At 39.7% G+C, this 5,457-nt stretch overlaps 1 long non-coding RNA gene across 5 annotated transcripts in view; it reads left to right on the top strand.

Moving 5' to 3' along the window:
• LOC117937074 overlaps nucleotides 1-5,457 on the top strand; it is a 25,019-nt gene that overhangs the window by 10,858 nt on the left and 8,704 nt on the right. Inside the window, exon 4 of one of the 5 annotated variants that reach the window (XR_004655094.1) lies at nucleotides 613-1,382. The exons of 3 other annotated variants lie outside the window; for them this stretch is intronic. This is a non-coding gene — a long non-coding RNA (uncharacterized LOC117937074). Of the gene's footprint in view, nucleotides 1-612; nucleotides 1,383-5,457 lie in introns of those variants that run through there. One more of the 5 variants, XR_004655091.1, reaches the window with a different exon arrangement.

Below are 5,457 nucleotides of genomic sequence, written 5' to 3'. Positions count from 1 at the left end.
CTCTCTCTCTCTCTCTCTCTCTCTCTCTCTCTCTCCCTCCCCACATCACATCATGGAAACTCACAGGGAGCTCGTTCACTGGCTCTGAAACGCATCTTGCTCTGTTGTTTATATGCTGTCTCTCCATGCTATGCATAACATGTTGGAAGCTGTTTGAAGGCCTTACAAGTGTTCTTTTTCTTAGGTCATAATTGGTGCTGTTGATGAAATTGAAATAATTTATGGATAGCATAAGTAACCTCTTTTAGTTGTGGCTTTGAAGAGTCAAATAGTGAAAGGAAGTTTGGGTTATTGGGACAAAGTCAGCGCCCTCTTTCCTCCATCTTTACTTTTGTTCTGCAAAGATAGCTTTTTTTGCTTAATTGCATTACATCCCATACACACACATATGTTAAAATGTAATGCAAAAAAAATGCAGATGTCCCTGGACGGCTGGTATAATTGCTGGCCAGCAGTAGCCATTTGTTTAACCTCACTTTCTATGTCATTGTCTTAGCTTCCCAAATTGTCTCTTTTTCCTTTCTGTCCACGTTTGCAAGCAAAAAAGTAAAAAAAAAAAAGAGGAGGTGCTCCTCTTTGCTTGAAATGAATAACCAACTTTTCATTTCCCAGGCTGCCACATCAACAAAGGGAGTATACTTGGCTGCAATGCAAAAAGAGGAGGAACAAAAAAAAGTAAGAATCAACCACAGAGAAGGGAAAAAAGGGAGGAGCTGCCCGTTAAGGCAAAATTGAGTTTGTATGGTGATCGTGCACTTAGAGTACCCTCTGGCACCATTAACTTTCACTCAGTCTCAGTTTCTGTTGGTGTTGATGCTGCTTCTGTTATTGCTCGACAATATGGACATACAGCACCAGTACTTATTAGATTAGAGTCTTTTGTGTAGGGTTAGCATTAGTACATGTATATGAAGATGAAGATGAAAACAAAGAATTCAAAAAGAAGAGCTGAGCAGATTTTTTTATGGATGAAATATGTTTTTTACTGCATGGTTACAATGTTTTTTGATTAAGGAAAAACATTTTGTGAGGCAATGGCTGTAAAAAAGTGAATTATCTCTGCAGCGCACCGAATGTCTTAGTTCATTCAAAACAGATGTTCTTAGTCGCTCCGGAAAGAATTTGAAGGTCCCACATACTGTTCAAATGAAGCAAGCAGCTATGTACAGTAGATGCCTTCCTTGGATGTTAGAATAAAGGTGGTTATGTTGTTATCAGGGTGTCAAGTGGGCACCTTCCAATTTCAGAATCACTTCAGCATGTAACTATTCATTACAGGAGTTGAACTTTTCATTAAGTTTAACTGATAATGACAGTGGCCCCCCACATGTACGACAGGATCCACAGGTTCCTGTCCTTTCAAACCCCTCTGACTCTTATGACTGGACTTAAGCTGCAGAGCCACCTGGGTTATTGCTAGGCGCAGCAAGAAAATTTGCTTTTAGACAGGAATCCCCTTTGTGAATTCTATTTTTCTTGTAAACTTTAAAAAAAAGTCTAGATTGTGAATGAAAATTTCATTTTATAGGTCTATGATGACAAGGATCGCTCACTCTAAAAGCTTGTGAACTTGCATTTTTCTGTAGAGATCATAGAAATTAACCCCTGAGAATATGGAGGGTGTAAACCTCCAGCACTGGACTCCTCTCAGCCCACAGCCTCCTCTACCTCAACATGTTAAGACACTCAACAGTCTGCATTCCTCCTACAAACAGTTTTCCTGGAGCTCAGCCGCTTAACAAGACACCTTTGCCGATATTAGTCTGCTTCCCTTTCAGCTGCAAAAGAAATATTCATGTCCTTTATTATAATCTGTCGGCATGCTGCTAAACATGTCCACTCTTTTGACGCTCACCTTGCTGCTGTAGAAACATAACGTTTGCCTGAAAGAAAAACACATGTAGTAGCTCAAGATTGAGTGTTAAAGGTGCTCTAAGCAATGTCACGTGTGTTTTGGGCTACAACATTTGTTGTCGCATATAGCAAACATCTCCTCACTATCCGCTAGCTGCCTGTTCCATGAACACACTTAAAAAGAAAACACGGTCTCTGTAGTCAGCCCAGGGTCTACAAACGGCAACAAAAACAAAAAGTGCCCACCTGCACCACGAAGCATTCACAAACAGCGTTCCAGCCAATAACCTACAAGAAGGATTTGGGGTGGGGGTGGGGGTTAGTGAACGGAAGCCCATAAGGGAGAGGACTGGATGAGGAAGAGGAGGAGGAGGGAGGGGCAAGCTAGTCTAGTTTTGTTTGAAAATTCTTCAAATGTCAACAAGAAGCAATGTCACCCAACATCTTTTAGAGCACCTGTAATGCTTCATATCTTTCTTTTTGTCTGCTACATCTCCACCTCTGTTAACACATTTTGGTGTTGCTTCCTCTCTCTCTCTCTCTCTCCCTCTCTCTCTCTGATTATTTTTTGTCCTGTCTCTACCTGTCTTGCGCATTGCTGAAGTTCTTTATTTCACTCCCACTTGCTTCCCTTTAAATATGGGAGGGAGAGAAGCACCCAGTTAAAAGAGTAGCCACCCTGGGGCGTCCTTCCTGAGAGTTCACGAGTTAGGAGTGCAGAACTTGTGTCAGACTCCACCCACCCGCTTAACCCAGCCCAGTCCAGCCCAGCCACTCCCTGCCTTGCCCATAGGACTATTTCTTCCTACTGAGACAAATACCACACCATTAAATCATACAATATGTCTTTGGACTGTCAAATGGATCAAATTTGTTTGTGTTGATGCAAACAGGTGTAGCATTGGTTCATTGTCCGTAGAGTTTTTGTGTCACATGCAGAGGTTTTTACTGTCCAGTTTTCAACAGTAAAATTTAAGAAATATTATGGCCCTAAGAGTCTCCTCCCATTTCTAACCAGGATTGCTTTCGTTCTAAATTTCCAAACTTTTTTCCTCCATATTCATGAAATCTGATATCATAGTTTAAGAGAAGGCTCCTCATGCCCATATGCTACCCAAAACACAAGTAACATTCTCCAAGGGCTTTTATTTTGTGAGTGAAAGAAGGAAAGCAAACAAAAGATGACAACGGAGAATAGTTTAAATAAATAAGGGAAAGGAGGAACATCTTTTTGTTCTGTCCCTGCAAATGAATTCAATTCTTAAAGCATCTGGAAGCACTTAACGCTGTACTGCTGGCTGCATTACACTCAGCTCTGCACTGTGACTTCAACTTCAGAAACAAAACCTTAAGGCGGAAAAATGAAAAAAATCCTAAAACAGTCAGTCTGTTCCTCCATTACCTTCACGTACAAGCTATAACAAGTATGGTACCTCATTTACACATACAACTCCACTAGCTATACAATCTCTATAAAATGAGTGCTTCACAGCACTCGCTAATGCTTTAACATATACCTTTTCAGATCTTTTTCTGTGTTTGCCCCTACTGTTGTTTACATAGATTCGTGATCTCCACATACATTGGGGTTCGAAAGTTTGGACACCCCAGTTAAAAATTTGAATTAATGTGCATAAAGAAGCCAATAAAAGATTGAAAAAATTCCCAAAAGGCATCAAATTACAGATTACACATTTGTATAATACGTCACAAAAAGTTAGGTTTTATTTCCATCATTTACACTTTCAAAGTAACAGAAAACAAAAAAAATGGCGTCTGCAAAAGTTTGGGCACCTTGCAGAGTTTCTAGCATGCACCGCCCCCTTTGGAAAGCTGAGACTTCACAGTGTCATGGATTGTTCTCAATCATCAACTGGAAAGACCAGGTAATGTCAGTCTTAAGGTTTTAAATGCCCAGACTCATCTGACCTTGCCCCAACATTTAGCACCATGGGTTCTTCTAAGCAGAACTGAAACTGAAAATAGTTTACGGTCACAAAGCAGGAGAAGGCTATTAGAAGATAGCAAAGCGTTTTCAGATGCCATTATCCATGTTCGGAATGTAATTAGGAAATGGCCGTCATCAGTAACAGTGGAAGATGAAGCAAGAACTGGATGACCAAGAACAATATCAGACAGAACAGCTCGCAGGATGAAAGACCTGGCAGACACTGGAGTTGTGCTACACCATTCCACTATAAAGAGAAACTTGGACAGACATGTTCTTCATGGAAGAGTCATCAGAAGAAAACCTCTTTTACGTCCTCACCACAGAAATAAGCGTTTTAAGTTTGCAAATGAACATATAGACAAGCCTGATGCATTGTGGGAACAAGTTCTGTGGACCTAAGGAGGTTAAAAAAGAACTTTTAGGCCGGAATGAGCAAATGTACATTTGGAGAAGAAACGGCACAGAATGTTATGAAAAGAACCTCTGTCCAACTGTTGATCAATCATGCTTTGGGGTTGCATTGCAGCCAGTGGCACAGGGAACATTTCACGAGTAGAAGGAAAAATGGATTCAAAAAAATTTCAGCAAATTTTAGATGCTAACTTGATGCCATCTGTGAAAAAGCTGAAGTTAAAGACAGGATGGCTTCTACTAATGGATAACGATCCTAAACACACCTTAAAATCCACGGTGGATTACATCAAGAGGCGTAAACTGAATGTTTTGCCATGGCCTTCACAATCTCCTGACCTCAACATAATTGAAAATCTATGGAAAGACCTTAAAAGAGCAGTGCGTGACAGACAGCCGATAAATCTCAAAGAACTGGAAGACTTTTGGAAGAAAGAATGGGCGAAGATACCTCAAACAAAAATTGAAAGACTCTCGGCTGGCTAGAAGAAGCGTTTCCAAGCTGTGATACTTGCTAAAGAGGGCAGTACAAGGTATTAATTCTGCAGGGTGCCCAAAATTTTGCAGACGCCATTTTTTATTTTATTTTGAAAGTGTGAATAATGGAAATAAAATGTAACTTTTTGTGACATACAATACGAATGTCTAATCTGTCATTTGAGGCTTTTTGGAGATTTTTCCATCTTTTCTTGGCTTCTTTATGCACAATAGTAAAAAATTTTACCTGGGGTTCCCAAACATTCAAACCCAACTGCATGATTCTACACAATACTCTTTTAATTCTGAGAATGACACCGCAAACTTATTTAAAATGTTCTGTGTCTTGGGAGTATATGTCTAAAGGCAGTATAAACTAGCGAGAATCACTAAGAAACCGTAGAGGAAGAAAATATTTTCATGGCCAATGAAAACAAAGAAAAATGCACAGGCAATCATTTGCATGAAGGATGCAAAAAGGACAGCGTCTCAGATCAGGAGGAAAAAGATGGAGTCTCTCATTGTGGTCTTAGTGGCATCTTTGTCTGTGGTAAATCACACTCAGCCAGCTGGCAGACCAAACATTTGAGTCTAGAGACTCAGAGGGTGAATCATGAGCCAGAGCAACTTGTCATTAAGAAAAATCTCTTCACATTCTTTATCTTACGTTATTTCTGAAGTTAAGGGGATAGAATACAATGTATGAAGCTTAAAAATTGAATTTTATTTATTTATATATATATATATATATATATATATATATA

The sequence above is a fragment of the Etheostoma cragini genome, chromosome 21 (assembly GCF_013103735.1).
Source record: "Etheostoma cragini isolate CJK2018 chromosome 21, CSU_Ecrag_1.0, whole genome shotgun sequence".
NCBI classification, from domain to species: domain Eukaryota; kingdom Metazoa; phylum Chordata; class Actinopteri; order Perciformes; family Percidae; genus Etheostoma; species Etheostoma cragini.
The sequence above is the reverse complement of the archived record's forward strand: the minus strand, read 5'-3'. Positions and strand labels throughout refer to the sequence as shown.